This window comes from Scyliorhinus torazame, chromosome 2 (genome assembly GCF_047496885.1).
Source record: "Scyliorhinus torazame isolate Kashiwa2021f chromosome 2, sScyTor2.1, whole genome shotgun sequence".
In the NCBI taxonomy this organism is placed as follows: Eukaryota; Metazoa; Chordata; class Chondrichthyes; order Carcharhiniformes; family Scyliorhinidae; genus Scyliorhinus; species Scyliorhinus torazame.
The window spans coordinates 115,401,705-115,421,382 of record NC_092708.1 but is presented as its reverse complement, the minus strand read 5'-3'; the positions used below and the strand labels follow the sequence as shown (position 1 = coordinate 115,421,382).

General features: G+C 46.6%; 1 protein-coding gene across 9 annotated transcripts in view; it reads left to right on the top strand.

The window, feature by feature from the left end:
• The window catches only part of myo3b (myosin IIIB), a 1,137,435-nt gene that overhangs the window by 507,283 nt on the left and 610,474 nt on the right, over positions 1–19,678 (top strand). The gene's annotated exons all lie outside the window — the stretch shown is intronic.

Here is a 19,678-nt window from a genome sequence, read left to right as displayed (position 1 = left end):
AAAATGCACTACGTTCTTTAAAATGACTGCCATCACTTCCGGTGGCGGCCATGGAGTGAGAGGTCGTTTGTGGTGGACCTTTGGCACCTTTTCCCCCGACTTATGGGGGCTTTGAGTGGTAAAACTGGAGACTGGTGCGGTAGAGGAGAAGAATCCCCCACCAGTTTATGGATTCGTGGACCAGAAGTGGTCTGCATAGGAGAGATTGTTGGGCAAAGAAGAGAGTGGAGCCTGCAGCACAGGAAAACATGGCGGAGGCTCAGGAAATGGGATTTCCGGCCCAGTGGTCAACGGAGCAGCTGGTGGAATTCCTTCAGGAGAACTTTGCTGAAGAAAAGAGTACCTGGACCCTATTAAGATGGGGATTGACCGGGTGGAGCAAAGATTGGCAGCCCGGGGCAGGCGATCCAGAAGGTGTAAGAGGCAGTGGCTGAGCATGATGACCAGCTAACCACGATGGCGCTGGAGATGGAGTTGATGAAGTACCACCAGAAAAGGCTGCAGGAGAAGGTGGAGGATCTGGAGAACAGGTCGCGCAGGCAGATTTTGAGGATCGTTGGCCTCCCGGAGGGCATCGAGGGATCGGACGCAGGGGCATACGTGGCACGTTTGTTAGAGAAGCTGCTGGGGGAAGGTGCGTTTACTCGACCCTTGCAGGTGGACAGGGCGCACAGAGTGCTTATGAGGAAGCCGCAGATCAATGAGCTGCCAAGGGTGATGGTGGTACGAATGCAGCTGTTCCTGGACAAGGAACAGATCTTGAGGCTGGTCAGGCAGACGAGCAGCTGCAAATGGGAAGATAACGAGCAGCGCATTTACCAGGACTTGGGTGTGGAACTGGCCAAAAGAAGGGCGAACTTCAATAAAGTTAAATCGGCCCTCTTCAAGAAGGGGGTGAAGTTCGGCATGTTGTACCCAGCTCGTTTGTGGGCACTTACGAGGGTCAAGAACTTTATTTTGGATTGCCAGATGAGGTGATGAACTTTGTTAAGGATAGGGGGCTGGCAGGTGATGAAGGACATTGAACTTGGGGGCGAGTAATTCTGTTCTGTGCTGCTAAATTTCTTTTCTTTTTGGGCTGTGTATGTAAAGTTTTTGTACCAATTTTTGAGCCATTGCTCAGTTTTGTATGTGGGTTAACTTTGTTCTTATTGGGGGATGGTGGGTTGAATTTTCTTCTTTGTGTTTGTTGGGGATTGTTAGGTTTTGCATATGTATGTTTGAGTGGAGGAGAGGGAGATCAGTGGGGGGTTGGGTGCTTGGCGCCATGGACGGGGACTACCAGGCTAGCTGGGCGGGCTAGCTCACGGAAGCGCAGTTTGATATGAGGGGTGGGATTGTCGTTTTGTTAGTGGGGAGGGGGGGGTAATTGTTCTGCTAACAAGGGAGGGACTGGCGCTTGGAGACAAATTGGAGGTCGATGATGGTGGGCACCTGAGGGCGGGCCTGAGGAGGCGCGAGAAGCGGGCTGGAGGCTGGCCTAAGAAGGGTGATGGTTCATCGGCAGGAGGTGCCCCCCAACCAAGCTGATCATATGGAATGTGAGAGGGATGAATGGGCCGGTCAAGAGGGCTCGCGTATTTGCAGATTTGAAGAGGTTGAAGGCAGATGTGGCAGTGCTACAGGAGACACACCTGAGGGTAGTGGATCAGACTAGGCTGAGGAAGGGGTGGATCGGGCAAATATTTCATCCGGGGCTAGACTCTAAAACTATGGGGGTTGCGATCTTCATTAATAAGCGGGTGTCATTTGAGGTAGGTAATTGTGGCGGACTCAGGGGGTAGGTACATTATGGTGAGTGGGAAGTTGGAGGGGACGCTGGTGGTATTAGTGAATATTTACTCACCAAATTGGGACGACGCGGAGTTTATGAGGAGCATGTTGGGAAAGATTCTGGACCTGGACACGCATAAGTTAAAAATGGGAGGGGACTTTAATACGGTCATTGATCCGAGGTTGGGTCGGTCGAGTTCAAGGACGGGGAGGGTGCCAGCCGCGGTGAAGGAGCTAAAGGGGTTTATGGGGGGAGTAGATCCTTGGAGGTTCGGGCGGCCAAGAGCGAAGAAGTTTTCTTTTTTCTCCCATGTTCACAAAGTGTACTCCCAGATTGATTTTTTCATCTTGAACGGGGCTTGCTGGCGGAGGTGGTAGATGCTGAGTATTCGGTGATAGTTGTCTCGGACCATGCCCCACACTGGGTGGATTTACGGGTGAGCAAGGAGGGAAGTCAGCACCTGCAATGGAGATTGGATGTAGGACTGTTAGCGGATGAGGGTGTGTGTGGGAGGCTGAGGGAGGCCATCCAGAATTATTTGGAGATAAATGATACGGGGGAAGTTTCGGCAGCAACGGTATGAGAAGCGCTGAAGGCAGTTGTTAGGGGGGAGCTCATTTTGATACGGGCTCATAGGGAAAAGGTGGAGCGGGCAGAGATGGATAGGCTGGTTAGGGTGGACAGAAGGTATTCTGAAGCCCCGGAGGCGGGGCAGTTAAAGGAGTGGCAGAAGCTGCAGATGGAGTTTGGTCTGATATCCATAGGGAAGGCGGTGGGACAGTTGAGGAAGGCGAGGGGGGCGGTATATACGTACGGTGAGAAGGCCAGTAGAATGCCAGCACATCAGCTCAGGAAGAGGGAGGCAGCCAGGGAGATAGGAAGAGTGAAGGACAAAGGGGGGAACACGGTCTTGGATCCAGCAGGGGTGAATGAGGTGTTTAAGGAGTTTTACAGTCAGTTGTATGAGTCGGAGCCCCCAGCTGGGGTGGAGGCGATGGGGCAGCTTTTGGAAGGGTTGAAGTTTCCGAAGGTGGAGGAAGGCTCGGTGGAGCGGTTGGGAGCCCCGATCTTGATTGTAGAAGTAGTAGAGAGATTGGTGGCCGTGCAGTCGGGTAAGGCCCCAGGATCGGACGGCTACCCAGTGGAATTTTACAATAAGTTTTCTGGGATGCTGGTCCCGCTGCTGGTGAGAGCGTTCAATGAGGCAAGGGAGCAGGGTGTTCTTCCCCAAACAATGTCACAGGCTTCGACCTCATTGATACTGAAGCGGAGAAAGACCCAGAGCAATGTGGGTCATACAGACCAATCTCCCTACTGAATGTAGCTGCCAAATTCTGGCCTCGAGGATAGAGGATTGTGTTCCAGGGGTGATAGGGGAAGACCAGACAAGATTTGTTAAAGGCAGGCAGCTAACAGCAAATGTTAGAAGGCTCCTGAATGTGATCATGATGCCCTCCGAGGGGGGGAGTCGGAGGTGGTGGTTGCTATGGATGCGGAGAAGGCCTTTGACCGGATGGAATGGAATTACCTGTGGGAGGTCCTGGGACAGTTTGGGTTTGGGCAGGGCTTTATTGACTGGGTTCGGTTGCTGTACCAGGCAACAGTGGCGAGTGTGTGGATGAACCGGGTGAGTTTGGACTACTTTAGACTGCATCAGAGTCAAGGCATGGATGTCCCCTCTCCCCACTGTTGTTTGCCTTGGCTATAGAGCCTTTGGCGATGACGTTAAGAGCGTCAAGGAAATGGAAGGGGCTAGGCGGGGGGGGGGGGGGGGGGGGGCGGTGGGTGGAACACAGTGTCTCGTTATATGTAGACGACCTACTCCTATATATTTCTGACCCGTTAGGGGGGATGGGGGAGATTTTGTGGATCTTGGGGGAATTTGGCTGGTTCTCGGGGTACAAATTGAATATGGGTAAGAGAGGTCTCTGTGATCCAGGTGCAGGGGCAGGAGAGGAGACGGGGAGTTGCCGTTTAAAGTGGTGGGAGGGAGTTTTCACTATTTGGGATATCAGGTGGCATGGGATTGGGATTAATTCTGGCTCGTTTAGTTGAACAAATGAAGGAGGACTTCCGGAGGTGGGACATGCTCCCGTTGTCATTGGCGGGGAGTGTACAGACTGTAAAGATGACGGTTCTCCTGATATTTTTGTTTGTTTTCCAGTGCCTCCCTATTTTTATACCAAACGCCTTCTTTAAGCGGGCGAATAGGGTGATATCTGGGTTTGTGTGGGCGGGTAAGACCTCGCGAGTAAAGAAAGTGCTTTTGGAGCAGAGCCGAGATGGGGGGAAGGCTGGCACTGCCGAACTTTCGGAACTACTACTGGGCGGCAAATATAGCCATGATTAGGAAGCATCTAGTGGGGGAGGGGTCAGCGTTGGAGCGGGTGGAGGCAGCCTCATGGAAGGGCACAAGTTTGGGGGCATTGGCAATGGCTCCTCTGCCGTTCTCGCCTTCCCGGTACTCCACAAGCCTGGTGGTAGTGACGGCCTTGAGATTTTGGGGGCAGCGGCGGAAGCATATGGGAGTGGAGGAGGCATCGGTGTGGGCTCCAGTTTGTGGTAATCACCGGTTTGTGCTGGAGAGGATGGATGGGGGGTTTCGGAGGTGGCAGAGAGCAGGTATTGAGGCTGGGGGATCTGTTTATTGATGGGAGCTTTCCCTGTTTGGAGGATCTGAAAGTGGAGTTTGAATTGCTGGAAGGGAATGGGTTTCGATATCTGCAGATAAGGGACTCTGTGCGAAGGCAGGTTGCGACCTTTCCGCTTCTACCACTGCAGGCGATACAAGACAAGGTAGTTTCTTGAATGGGGGTGGGGGAGGGGAAGGTATTGGATATTTATAAAGAACTTATGGAGTGAGAGAAAACTCAAATCGGTGAGATAAAACGTAAATGTGAAGATGAGTTGGCAAAGGAGTTATAGGCGGGCTTGTGGGAGGATGCTCTGAGCAGAGTCAACATGTCCTCATCATGTGCCAGGCTCAGCCTGATACAATTCAAGGTGGTCCACCGGTCACACATGACGGTGGCCCGGATGAGCAGGCTTATTGGGGTAGAGAACAGGTGTGTGAGGTGTGCAGGAGGGCCCGGAAATCATGTCCACATGTTTTGGGCATGCTCGAAGCTTAGGGGGTTCTGGCAGAGATTTGCGGATGTCATGTCTGCGGTACTAAAAATGAGTGTGGCGCCGAGTCCAGAGGTGGCAATTTTTGGAATGTCGAAAGACCCGGGAGTCCAGGGGGTGAGAGAGGCTGACGTTTTGGCCTTTGCCTCCTTGGTAGCCTGGCGACGGATATTACTAGCGTGGAGACTCGAAGCCCCCGAAATCAGGGTTAGCGACACAGCTGGATTTCTCAAACTTGAGAAAACTAAGTTCGCCCTGAGAAGATCAACGTTAGGGTTCGTTCGGAGGTGGCAGCCATTTATCGACTTCTTTGGAGAAAATTGAACCGTTAGCAGATTCAATAAGTGGGGGGTTAGGGAGAAAGGGTGGTAGTGGGGGGGTCAGGTATTTTTTCGTCTAGGTTTGGCGGGAACAGTGGGCGATGGAGGGATGTGTTACGCACTGAACTATGTTTACATTTGTATTTGTATTTTTTATTGTTATAAAACCATAAATGCCTTAATAAATGTTTGTAAAAGAAAAAATTACTGCCATCAATGTCTGAAATGTTCAGCTGGCAAATGTATTTAAAATCGGTTATTTTTCAGAGAGATTGTTTCAATTGTACTGACATTTTTAAAAAGGCCAGAAATGTTAGATGTAAAAAAATAGAAACACAGAAATGTGTTTGGTAAAATGATTGATCTTTCTAAATACTGCTCCTTTCAAAAGATTATAGTCAAGTAGCAAAAGTATCATCAAGGCTGATATAACACAAATTTATGACTTTAAACTAACTCAGCAATATGTACATTGAAACGTTTACCCCAGAGCAAAGACGCCATTCAGATTATAATTAGAGAAAAATGTGGAGTATAAATGGGCAGCACGGTAGCATAGTGGTTAGCACAATTGCTTCACAGTTCCAGGGTCCCAGGTTCGATTCCCGGCTTGGGTCACTGTCTGTGCGGAGACTGCACGTTCTCCCCGTGTGTGCGTGGGTTCCCTCCGGGTGCTCCGGTTTCCTCCCACAGTCCAAAGATGTGCAGGTTAGGTGGATTGGCCATACTAAACTGCCCATAGTGTCCAAAATTTCCCTTAGTGTTGGGTGGGGTTACTGGGGGTTATGGAGATAGGGTGGAGTTGTGAGCTTGGTAGGGTGCTCTTTCAAAGAACTGGTGCAGACCCGATGGGCCGAATGGCCTCCTTCTGCACTGTAAATTCTATGATAAAATCTTGATCAGGAGCAGTTGGCTTCTTGAAAATAACAAAATAAGGCTCAATGTAAAAAGAATCAAGTGAGGTTTGCTGCACACATTCTCCCCCTGAAAATAGCAGTAAAAATATTCTTTTAAGACCTGTTGATGCATCTTTAAAAAAGAGCCAAAACACCAGTATTAGTATCAGATGAAAGTCTGGAAATTGGCAAAAATGTAATGTAATTGTGCCAAATGGTGACTCCAGCGTTCGAGACCAGCAGCCCAAAACAAGGAGGCAAGTTAAATGCAACAGTAAGTTAAGTTTCAATGTCGTAGGTTAAAAAAGATTGGGCTGAATTTTACCATGGACGCCTGGACATGAATCAGGTCCTGAGTTTGCAGTGGGACTGGCTCAGTGATTGTACTGCAGGCGCTTCCTAATTGGTTGCCGGATTTGTGGACTGCGGATGGGTTCCTGATGCTGCTGGCCCAATCAGTGAAGTGCTGAATTATATATATATTTTACTGGCCAGATTGCTAGATAGCCTTCAATTGAAAACCAGAACCACCCTGACCTGAGTTGTCAAGGTCATTACACAGGTGACGCTTGTATGTGCACTTAGCAACTGAAATCCAGGTAATTGTCAACACCTTCTCTGAAGCATATGAGAAAATGGGCTTTCCCATAAACATCCAGAAATCTAATGCCTGCTTCCAAACAACTCCTACAGCATGATACCTCCCCTGCTCCCCACTCCCCAATCGACTATGGTCAACAGGGAGATCGTGGAAAATGTGCACCAATTTCCACATCATGGGAGCCTCCTCTTCGGTCGACTGGGGAATAGAGTATTTGAGGACCAGGATCACAAATTTGTGACTAAGGTCATGGTTTACTGGCAGCAGAAATCCTCAAGCTCCTTTGTGCTTTGGATACTTGGACAACCTGCAGTAGAAACCTCAAAGTGCTGGAGAAATACCATCAGTGAGATCTTTGCAATGTCCTCCAAATCTAAGGGGGAGAAAGGTGGTCAAACAAGTGGCCCTCTCCCAAGCCACTTTGCTCAGTATTGAGGTACAAATCACTTAAAACCAGCTCTCCTGCACAGGGCATGGAGTTTGTATGCCTGATGCCAGACTTGCGAAGTGACTGCTCGAATTGAAAATCAGTCACAACTGGAATCTCCCAGGAGGACAGCAGCAACGCTTTAGGAATGCCCTCAAAACATCCATGAAGAGGTCAAACATACCCTCTGACTCATGGGAGGCCTTGGCTTGTGACTGACCAAAAGGGAGAAGGTTTATCTGAAAAGGCACCAAACTCATTGAGAGGCTTTGCTGGAATGTGCAGTGGAGAAGTGAAGTCGTCGAAGGGAATGCAGAAGCCTCCACACAACCCATTTATCCAATCCTTGAAGCACCACCAGCCCTGGTGGCACAGTCTGTAGATCACAAATTGGACTTATTAGTCATCTCAGAATTCATCAAACTAAAGTGGAAGCAAGTACCTTGATCCCGAAGGACGACTTCAGAGAAGAAGAGCTAGATAGCAACATGTACGGAAATAACAAGAGTTGAAAATGTACTGTTACATTGTGATTAAGGTAAAAAGACTGTGCAAAGTTATCCATCCACAGTCACAGCGCAACTGTATCATTTTGATAAATAGAAGGCAGAGTAAATATTTCTCTGTGGGAATTCTGAAATTACGAATTGCAAAGCTGACTAACTCGAGAGTTTTAAGAACATCGTTAATTGTAGTGCATTGTTCAGTTTGTTGTTAGAAAATGGCAGTTAATTATACTGCCAAGCAGAGAGAAGCAATATAGATTATTTCCCTATTATACAAAAAAATTATAAGAACTGTAATAAGGTATTATTTGCATTCTTGAAACAGCATTTAATCCAAAGTGGTTATTATTCCATCCAAGCCTTTGCAATGAGCTGACCAGCCATCTCTTTCCTTACATTTAACTCTCTCCAGTATGCTGTCAGTGGATGGGGAAAAAGTAATCTGCCTCCAGTTGAGGGTGAACCAGTATTCAATGCAGGTTTATTATAACTGCCTTGCCCAGACACATAAAGCCTACCATCCTGTATGCCTTATTAACTGTTTTCCCAGCCTGCCCTGCGAACTTCAATGGTATGCGTACATGTATCCCCAGGTCCTTCTCCAATCCTTTAGACATGCCCCCTATATTTTAAAATGTCTGTCCTCGGGCGGGATTCTCCGCAAACGGCGCGATGTCCGCTACCCGGCGCCAAAAATGGCGCGGATCAGTCCGGTGTCGGGCCGCCCCAATGGTGCGGAATTCTCTGCACCTTTAGGGGCCAAGCCCTTACCTTGAGGGGCTAGGCCCACGCCGGAGTGGTTTCCGCCCCGCCGACTGGCAGGAAAGGCCTTTGGCGCCACGCCAGCCGGCGGCGAAAGGACTTCGCCGGGCGACGCATGCACGGGAGCATCAGCAGCCGCTCACGGCATCCCCGTGCATGCGCAGGGGAGGGGGTCTATTCCGCCTCCGCCATAGTGGAGACCATGGCGAAGGCGGAGGAAAAAGAGTGCCCCCATGGCACAGGCCCGCCCGCCAATCGGTGGGCCCCGTTCGCGGGCCAGGCCACTGTGGGGGCACCCCCCGGGGCCAGATCGCCCCCCCCCAAGGACCCCGGAGCCCGCCCGCACCGTCTGCTCCCACCGGTACAGTAAGTGGTTCAATCCACGCCGGCTGGCGAGGGTTGACAGCAGCAGGACTTCGGCCCATCGCGTGCCGGAGAATAGCCGGGGGGGATCCTGCCGACCGGCGAGGCGCGATTATCGCCCCCACCGATTCTCTGGTGGCGGAGAATTCGGGACACGGCGGGGGCGGGATTCACGCCAGCCCCTGCCGATTCTCCGGCCCGCCGGGGGGTCAGAGAATCGCGCCCCTCGTTCTTCCTACCAAACGTTTGCCGCATTGTATTTCACCTGACATTTGTCTGCACATTCCACCATCCTGTCTATGTCTCAGTTCACAATGCTTTCATTTTTGTGTCAACTGCAAATGTTGGAACCAAAGTTGTTTGTTGTGGTTGTTAGATTGTTATTATGTATCAAAACTTAGAGCAGTTTTCTTTAGCTTGTGTGAATCCTTTAAAACACATTTTAAAGTAACTGCTTAAATGCCAAAATACGATAATGAACATGGAAAAAATAAATACACTGGAGATGTGTCCAGCGTTTCTGCATTGTGCTTGGTCAGCTTCGTCTTTGCATCTAGTAGTTACAAAAAGACAAACAATGCTGTGAGCAGGGATAGTTTGTTTTTAAGTGTTTTGATAAGAAATGAGGCCTGAAGTGTTGGGTACTCTGATACACAGACGAACCAACACGGTTGCGAATGGTACAACGCAGTTTTATTTCAATGAACTATTAACATATTAAACTCTGGTATTCAGCACACGGTGAACCTCTGAGTGGCTGGCAATGAGGTCTGTGCCCTGAGCCCTCTCCTGCTCGAGTGCCCAGGAAGTGTCGTGTTCCCTGCTTTGTACTGTGTATGCTCTTGTTCGTGATTGGCTGTCGTGTTTTGTGTGTTGATTGGTCCGTTGATCTGTCCATCATTATGTGTGTATGTATGTGCTGTGATGTTCACCTGAATATCATGACAAGACCCGAGTAAAATCTTAGTGAAAAGTGGTTCAGGCTGATGCAGGTCTGGGTGTTAAGGATCAAGGACAATAGGAAGAACTCAGTGATGCAGGAGTCTGTTGCAGCTTGAGGTCCAGGCGGAGGACTCGGAAATGCTCAAGGATTTCCAATAGAGCTGAGGCTAGTCCAGAGGGGACCACACGAAGAAGGCAGGAGGCAACATTTTGACCCCTTGCCTCTTTTCATTCTCTATGCTCACTTGGTGTACTAGTGAGAGGCTACTCAAAAGAAGAAGCCTATGTGCATATTCAGATTTTCCTTTGCATAATATTAGTACTTACATATAATCCACATCGATATAACTTCTTCAATGTTCTCATGATATAAGAATTTTCTCTTCATTAATTCAATTTAATATTATCAGTGCAAGCTGATGATAAACCTCTAACCCGCTACTACTAATAATAATAATCTTTTATTGTCACAAGTATGAAGTTATTGTGAAAAGCCCCTAGTCGCCACATTCCGCCGCCTGTTCAGGTAAGTTGGTACAGGAATGGAACCCGCGCTGCTGGCCTTGTTCTGCATTACAAACCAACTGTCTAGCCCAATGAGCTAAACCAGCTCTAACGAAATGGATATGTATGAATGGTGGCATTTCAAATTATTTATTGCCAATTATTTCTGAAACTTGTGTTAGGACAATAAAGATAGTTTCAAGGGATTAATATTGGCGAACATTAGAAATGAGGTATAGTTTTAAGTAGGTTAATTTTATATTTTTGTGTCTGGAAGGGTAAAACCTATAGTTCGATTCATGCCGGACAAATATGTTTGAATGTATAGGAGTTGTTTAAATTCCAACTGTGATTCGACTGTGCTTATGATGTGAAGAGTAAATAAACCAGCAGTGGCTACTTAGCAGCTGGAGCCTTCTAAAGTAGAGAAACTTTTACGTTTTAGTTTAGCTAATTTGATTGCATTTGAAGATGGGCAGTGAGAGAGAAGACAGCTCTCACAGCTCTGCTAGGAGTAGTTGGTTTCAGAAGGCTAAAGAGGGAACATCACTCTCCGTCTTTCTATAACAAAATCCATACTATGAAGTAATCGTTCAGAAAACAAATGCCAGAAACTTAAATTCCAGTTATTTAAGGAAACTAAAGAAATGAAGAGAAGTTTCCAAGAAGTCTGGAGTTAATGCGATAGAGGAAACTGGGAACCGGAACAGATTACTGTTCAGTAAAGTCACAGAGAGTTGGAAAGGCATTGGATCGTGAGAGACCAGAACGCTATATGCAGTAGTACTAAGGCATGGAAGAAATTACTACAGTTTGGACGCATTGTTTGAAACAATTGTAAAAATCGGTGGCTGGACCTCAGAATTTATGTAAAAGCCTTTAAGACAAAGGAAACCTGAAGGGAGGGGTGTAAAACCTGAAAGTGAAACCTTGATGGAAATAGCGGAGGGAAAACAAAACTTAAAAGAAGATTTGAAAGTGTGACTTTTGAAAGTGGAATTTGAAACCACTTGTGTGGAAGTGGGAGTTCAGAGAGACAAGGTGGCTCATAGTATAAGAATCAGGTGGGGAGGATTTTGAGGAGAAATCCACAGACATTTACTTGGGTTCAGAGAGATGTGTGTCTTACCGCAGTCAACTTGTGTGCTTAAAAGGGACCATGTGTATTAATGAGACCATTGTCGATTAAAATGTACTTTGCAATCTGTGTTAATCTTAAAATCTGTGTGTAATTGTTCAGCTAAGCAGGGAGTAAAGGAGTAATCCAATTTCTGTTCATGTTTAATATTTTTCTTCTTGTTAAAACTAATTCGCGATCCTCTGACTCTTCCTCACCTTTTATGAACAAAAGTACACATTACGGACTTTGGAGAGAGGGTTCCATTCTGGGATCGTCCCGTCCAGTTGTAACATCAACTGGGATCATACCTGGCGTTTGGTTAATAAGTTATGTACATTTTATCCTTGACTGCATCAACTCCATGGACAGCAAAACTATCAGTGATGAGACATTGTAGACTTGTTTTGATAGCTCTTTGATCCACTTCTAATTTTGATTGAACATCAGTTTTGAAGAGTTGCATTATTAATGAAGATACAGATTGAAGTGAAATGACAAGTGTGCAACACTCCTTGCCTTACAAATAAGACTCAGGCTGTGAATCTGAATAGACTATCTCTCCCCTTGTGCAACCCAAAGGTGTTGCCTGATGTCAGCCAAGATGTTGGTCTTGGCTGACAAAGCACAGATTGTAAATAACATATAGTCAAAGCATGTGAGTTACCACATTCTAATAAAGAACAGAAAACTATGGCAGTTGCTCTGAAATGGACCTTTATATATTAAAAAAGTCTATAAATTATTTCTGCTATCTTAACAGGGCTATTAACCTGTTTGAAATTAATGCTGAAATTAAAACAACAGGTTTCAAATGAACAGTGTTAAATGTCTGTCTACTAATATCACCAACATTAGTTTCTTGGCTCAACATAGTATAATGGTACAGCAAGAAGAAACAACATCACAAACTTTCATTTAATTAGCATCTGTAGCATAGTGAAAAGATTCCATGGTGCTTCAGACTTGCATTTATATAGCACCTTTAATGCAATATATGTGGAAATTGTTTTCCAGAGTGGGAGGAAGGACAAACACCAAGAAGCACTGGAAGTCACTGAGGGCATGGTCAAAAATAAGTTAAGTGAAGGTTTTTGAAAGTGGAAAGAGATGTAACAAGGTGGAATTGATGAGGAGGAAGGCTACAGAGCTTACATTCAAGAAGGGGGTTGATCAAGGTGAGATACTAAGAGGAGTAGGATATACCATAGTAGTAAGGAATTAGACAAGTGTGATTTGATGATAAGGGCAACACGGCCATCAAGTCAGTATGGGAAAGACTGGTGGGGAAGGTGGTGGAAAGAAATCAAAGTGGGGGAGTTTTCAGTGAGGGGTAAGGTGCCACCATCCACGAACCAAGTTTCCATCAAAAATAAAATTATCGCATTCATCCACCATAAGGTTGCAAAAGCAATGATGAATGGACAGTCTGGAGGGAAATGCAAAGAGGTACAATTACAGTTGATTCTCTCAACGTCTGAGGGAGCACTAGTGGAGAGAGTGAGTGAGATGGGAACGATGTTGGCATGGTTAGCCCTGCAAGTGTGCTGGACAGGAAGTTGGTGAGAGAGTGGGATAGGACAATTGAGCAACAACCAGGGCCTTGATAAAAGCAGCCTTTAAAACGCAGAGAAAAGGAGATAGACGTAATGGGCTTGTGACCATAGCAGCAGCCAATATTTGATGAAGAAGAAATCTAGATTGTAAAACCATGGCATAGATGAGAAGAGACACACTGTAAATGGAAAATGGGAGGATACAAAGGGCAGGACTCTCCTTTAGGGAGTGGTAAATGGAGGGAGCGCTTCTAGGTCACAGTCCTGCTCCCAGGGAGGAACACTCATAGCCGCTTATTTTATGGGGGTGACCTGTTAATTGGCTGGAGCAGAGATTGGTCGGCCAAAGGGCCTGTAATGGAAGTGGGGAAGAGAGAAAGTGGGCCTGGTTCAAACTGATCACAGTAGACATTATTACACCTGTCATTTCACTGAATCAATGCCGCGATACTGTTACTGGATGGAGCAGGAGAGGCAAAGGCTGGAACCGAAGGTAGGGCTGCCCTTCACTTTGCAGATGCTGACCTAGAAGTCCCCATTCAGGCAGTGAGGTAGAGGAGGGAGCTCAAATTTCTGTAAGATGGCAGTGGCAGGAGTCATGGTAGTTACCAAGAAAGAACAAAACAAAGAACAAAGAAAAGTACAGCATAGGAATAGGCCCTTCGGCCCTCCAAGCCAGTGCCGACCATGCTGCCCGTCTGAACTAAAATCTTCCACATTTCTGGGGTCCGTATCCCTCTATTCCCATCCTATTCATGTATTTGTCAAGATGCCCCTTAAATGTCACTATCGTCCCTGCTTCCACCACCTCCTCCGGCAGCGAGTTCCAGGTACCCACTACCCTCTGTGTAAAAAAAACTTACCTCGTACATCTCCTCTAAACCTTGCCCCTCGCACCTTAAACCTAGGCCCCCTAGTAATTACCCCTCTACCCTGGGAAAAAGTCTCTGACTATTCATTCTGTCTATGTCCCTCATAATTTTGTAGACCTCCATCAAGTTGCCCCTCAACCTCCTTCATTCCAGTGAGAACAAATCAAGTTTATTCAACCTCTCCTCATAGCTAATGCCTTCCATACCAGGCAACATACTGGTAAATCTCTTCTGCACCCTCTGTAAAGCCTCCACATACTTCTGGTAGTGTGGCGACTAGAATTGAACACTATACTCCAAGTGTGGCCTAACTAAGGTTCTATACAGCTGCAACATGATTTGCCAATTTTTATACTCTATACCCTGGCCAATGAAGGCAAGCATGCCATATGCCTTCTTGACTACCTCCTCCACCAGTGAATGCATACATGCAGGAATCTTTTGTGTTCGCAGACCAGCTGAATAAGGAATGGAAATCCTTCATCTCAATGAATATTGTAAAGCATTCAGTTGGAGCCTTGATGGTCACATGGGTGCAATAGATGATGCCCTGCACGTGGGGAATCCTCTGTCTTCTGTCCCTTTAAGGCCCCATCTGTCTGGTACTTACAAATAGGGCATCAGTAACCAGCATGATGCAGTGATGTACAGCCATTTTCAGGTCAACACCCAGATCCATAGCTGGTATTTGGAAGGAGCCGGAGCAAAGAAGTGCAAATCCACAGTGAATTTGACAGCTACTGCAAGGCTTGCTGAGCAGTGTTGCAGGGAGTATGAGGTCTTTTGTGATGAGGGCACAAATCTCTATGACCATTTGCCTAAAGAATTGCAGCGTCCTGTAACACTGGTTTTCTAACATCTCAAGGTAGCTCCATCTTCACTGGTATTTCCTATGCCGAAGGTATGGCCTATTTGCCTTCCTGTCCCTCTTACCTTTCCTGTGTCCTCCTGATGCCCAGAGCTCTTCCCTTCCATTGGAGGATATTGCACCTCAATGTCACGGGGTCTGAATGGGAGAGTTGTGCTCCTGTTAACAGCTGCTGCTTCCCATGTGCGCAAGTGGACGACCACTTGTGATTGGAAGCCTAATGGTCTCTTATGCTCCTGCGGTACCATCAGGGTGATAACCCCTTGCACTACCCAAGCGTGAACAGATCACTATCCCGGCAACCTGTGCCAACCCAATGGTGTCTGTATTCCAACTCTGAGTCACCCTCTGAGGCATTCTCCATTTTATGCGACCACCTAATTTGTTTGGTGGTCATGAGCGGCTCTCTAGCTAGGACAACCGCTGATCAAGCTTTTAGGCTGTTGGAGATGCAGTTCTGATGCCAGGGCTGTTATTGCTCTGCAGTACACTCCTGCATGGGTCTCACGCATTGTGGTGGTCTGCTGTGCTCTCCAGAACAAGGCCCTCCAGAGAGTGTGGACCTTGAAGAGGGTGAAGCCCTGGAATTAAGCTGCTCATGCATGGAAGAGGAGGTACAGGAGAAAGATGTAGAATCCAGAGGTGCCTCCTTGCACAGGTTGGGGCGGCATTCAATTGCTTCATCATGATGCCTTTAATATCAGGGATCATCCGATTACAGATCAACCCCTCATACCCAGCAGGAATGGTATGGTCTGGAACTCACTAAGCTGTATGTGAGAACATTTCAATTGAAGACCCAGCTTGGAACAGCTCAACTCTTACTGCCAATGAAGAAAGCCCATCTGTCCAGATGTTTTGCTGTCACCATTAAAGAATCCTTCATATGAAGGCCCACCTTCTCAACCTTGCCCCTCACCTGAGGTTTGGTGATCCTCAGGTTAAATCAGCTCTCCCCCTCAAAGGGGAAAGCAGCCTATGGTCATCATGGTCAATGATGATTTTACTTTACTTTTACTTTACTTCTCCTTTTCCACCATTAATAAAAGGAGGCTCACATGTCTGGCTTCATGTGTCAATATTTACACGTGGCTGTAAAAGATTAAAAAGTGCACATTTACAAGTGATCAATATCCCAATGATCCACTCCGTACTCTGCCCAACACAGTGCAGTGCACTCACATAATGTAAGGATTTCAGTCTCTATTCACCATCTCCAGCCTGGATGCCCACCTCGCCTTGCTCAGCTTCCTCATAGTCACTGACCCTGGCGAAGCCCATGGCTCCCCCCCTCTATTGTGGTGCGTGTGCAAGTATAGAACCCCTCCTCAATCTGGACCCTCTCCAGGGCATTATGTGCCCATTTCTCCTGCAAGGACAAAGGAGAGGGATAAGTCACTGCTGGCCTCTATGGTCAATGCAACTCTTATTTATTATAAGCTTCACGTTTCACTGCTGGCAGGTCCTCAACAGCACTAAAGCTCTGTGCCATTGTGAGAGGTCAGTAAGAACCCTGGGCGCATGCTCGCATGTTCAGGAACAGTATGTGAGGGCAGCGCGGTGGCGCAGTGGTTAGCATTGCTGCTTCACGGCGCTGAGGTCCCAGGTTTGATCCCGGCTCTGGGTCACTGTCCGTGTGGAGTTTGCACCTTCTCCCTGTGTTTGCATGGGTTTCGCCCCCACAACCCAAAGATGTGCCGGGTAGGTGGATTGGCCACGCTAAATTGCCCCTTAATTGGAAAAAATTAATTGGGTACTCTAAATTTATTTTAAAAAAGAACAGTATGTGGCCTCAGCCTCTGCAGCTGGCCTGTCTTCTGGAGGGGAACACCCAAGGACCTGTCCTGAAGATTCAGCGTTGTAGTCACCTTGTCAGAGCATATGAGATCATTTAATGTCTTCCTACAACAGGTCCTGTTCCTGCATACCACACTCCTCCTGCTCACAGTGTCACTGACCTCCATTGAGGTTTGATAGGGTGACCTCCTTCTGTCACCTTCTGGGAAGAGGACCTCCCAACTCTTCACCCATTGCCTTTAGGAGGACCTCCGGTTCTCCATCCATGAAAAGAGTGGCTGCCCTCCCCAGGATTCCAGGCCTCTGCTACTCCAGAGGTATTTTTACACAAGTTTTGTGAGGGCCACGAAGAATCCAGCACGAGTTTTAAGGATACAAAGTAATAACATTTATTTACAATAACATATAATTATATAACAGCAGCAGCAACTTCCCTTGCTGCACACTCCTTCCTGCTGGTTCCAAACTGCCCAGCTTTATTTATACTTGGAGTTTACTAATGGTTTCTCCGCCCCCCTCATTGGGGAAGCTCATACTCCCACAGGATTGTGGGATTGTCATTAGTCCCCAGCCAATGGTAAGCAGGCAGGTTATAACAACAAGTAAGCAAAACAATGAAAAAAGCCACAGTAGTTGCTGCTGTAGCTGGTTTCAATTCGGTTAGTCCTCTTTCTAGTCCCACTTCTGTTCTTTGCCCCATAGCTGCTAATTGGCAGCCCGACTCCTCATCTAGCCAATTAACACCTGCTCCTGGAAAGATCGGGACTGTGACTGTCCCCCCCCACCCACCCCCAGGGGGCAGGATCGGGTCCTGGAAACAGTCCCAATGTCAGTTTCCTGCACTTGGAAGGAAATTCCTGCCCTTATCGCTATAGTCATGAATACCAATCTGCTGTAAATCTGATTCTTCCTTATTCCATAAATGTATTTCTCTTAATTTTGTTCTCTGTGTGAGATTAATGTTTCTTATCACAGTGCTTCCTCCCAGTTGAGGATATGTACTTCACTAATGGGAGCTGTAAGTCTAGGGACTGCCTGCTGGGTGTTACCATGCATCTCTTGTATGTACTTCTAATTTGTCCAGAGAAGGACTACACTGTTGATGCCACATCTGGCTTTGCAGTGGTTCCTTGGACCTATATTGTTACCACACCCTGAGCAAATGCATGGTTAATTATAGCTCCACGTGCCCTGGGGTCACTACACAAGTGAATTAACAAATAATTATTATAAAAATTCCGGAAATCTTTGGCCCAAGGCTGCTCAATAATTACAGTCACCAGGTTTGTAAGTTAAAACATAACTACTTTTAATTTATAACAAAGATAATGATGAAATAAGCAGTAAATACAATTGAATAACAACAAGCTCACCTACAACCCCCTTTAATTGCCCCCCCCCTACCCACACACACAATAGAGACAAAGAGAGAGGGGGAAATAATAAGGTGAAGGTCAAAAGATAAGAATCTTTGCTTCAAATGGTGGTTTGCGGCATGCTTTCTTCACAGTATATTTGTGGATTAAAGTATCTGGTTTACAGCTTGCAATGAGCTTCTTGCAATTTAGCAATATTGCTCACCACTTCTCCTGGAGAGGCCCCTTCACATCATGCTTTGATTCCAAGCCTCTGATTTGTCTGGAGAAAGAATTGGTCGGTTCACACCAGCCTTTTCTGCAGAGCGAGTTGGTTATCATACTGGCCTTTTGCTGAGAATTAGCTGGATATTTTTGGAGAGAGTTATTAGATTCTGAACCTTTCTTGCAAAGACTGCAATGGTTCTCCTGTAAACCGATTCTTTCAGGCTTTCTGCCAGGTCAGAAACACAGTCCTTCTGGAGAAATCCAGAGTAGAAAGAGAGTGGCCCATCCCTTTGAGCTGCCAAAACAAACCTGAAAATGCCTTGGGTCTCTGAACCATTTATTTTTTAAAAAAATGTAAATTTAGAGTTCCCAATTATTTTTTTTCCCAATTAAGGAGCAATTTAGCGTGGCCAATCCACCTAACCTGCACGTCTTTGGGTTGTGGCAGTGAAACCCACGCAGACATGGGGAGAATGTGCAAACTCCACACGGACAGTGACCCAGGGCCGGGATTCGAACCCGGGTCCTCAGCGCGTGAGTCCCAGTGCTATCCACTGCGCCACATGCCGCACTCTGAACCATTTCTGTTCAAGCACCATCTGTAACCAGGCAGAGCACAACCCTTTGACTCCAGCCACATCAGTCAAACCGAATTATCCTTGAGGTTAGCCCATCTCCAATCACTAGTCTAAAAAAATCACTAAAACAGCACAGATTTCTGGGATCTGCTTCTTTGAATTAAAGGCTGCATCCTGCAGGCTGCTTTGTCTTAAAGTCACAGGTCCATTAAACATCCATGGATCAAAAATGAATTGGCAAGAATAAAAGGAGAAAACAAGAGAACAGACAGGGAATAAACCAGAAGGAACAGGAAGGATCCTTACATTTTTGCCATTGTTGAGGACATTTCAGGAGGCTGCTACCTGATTGTCCATTATCATTCTTGACAGGCTATTACAAGACTACAAAGCTTTGTTCTGATCTGTTGGTTTTGAGGCATCATATTTCTGCCTACAGCTTACTACTTGTGGTGTTTAACATGCAGATTGTCTGTGTACTAGCTTCTCACAGCTGATAGCTCATTCTGTGTTTTTTAAATTGTACCATGCCGTATTCTGGATTCAGTCTTACACTTGCTTATGGGTGTAAATTTATCAATCACAAGCTCCCGGTTTGAAGAATCATGGGTCAGATATATCAATGCCACTACATTGTACTCCTTTGCTCCCTGTCGGATTGCTGAATTTACTCTCGGGCTTCAACATGTAAAGAAAATAAGCATGTGAATGATGTAGCACATTACTGATACATCTTTGCTTTTCACTTAGCTGACAAAAGCCAAGTGACACAAATATGTCACACTGGAGACTTCGTATTCAATTTTTCCTACACTCTTCATACAGTGGCAAGGTGACAATGTATATGCCTGTCAACATTCCTGGTACTATCTCTCTGTTGACCACAATCTATTCCCTCGTCACTCAAGTTAAAACATTTTTTCTTGTTCATTTTCTTCTGGCAAAAAGGTGGAAGTATGTGGCAATACCTTCATATGTGGCACAATACAGAATGTTCTGTTTACTGAACCTTTACCATTAGACAGTGTAATTGTTCAGAATGGCCTTCTCTATGCCTTTTAGCCACCTGTGGTACACCCTTTCCAC